The sequence below is a fragment of the Lupinus angustifolius genome, chromosome LG04 (assembly GCF_001865875.1).
Source record: "Lupinus angustifolius cultivar Tanjil chromosome LG04, LupAngTanjil_v1.0, whole genome shotgun sequence".
In the NCBI taxonomy this organism is placed as follows: Eukaryota; Viridiplantae; Streptophyta; class Magnoliopsida; order Fabales; family Fabaceae; genus Lupinus; species Lupinus angustifolius.
In genome coordinates, this window is record NC_032012.1 from 19,281,237 (window position 1) to 19,281,465 (window position 229).

Below are 229 nucleotides of genomic sequence, written 5' to 3' on the forward strand. Positions count from 1 at the left end.
GCTTGTTGGTTAAGTCAAGTCTGGTAAGCACCGCCTAGCGCAACTGCTTCACCGTTGAGTTGCTTATTCAGCAGCTTCTGACCATGTTGACTAGGACGTGGCTTGGTGCTTGCTGATCTGGTCAGGAGTCTGGTTCTCCGCCGAGCAGCTTGGTTTGACCGCTGAGCAGCTTGGCTTGTGCCAAGCTCGTGTCTGACCGTGTCAAGCATATTTCTGACCGTGCCAGGCC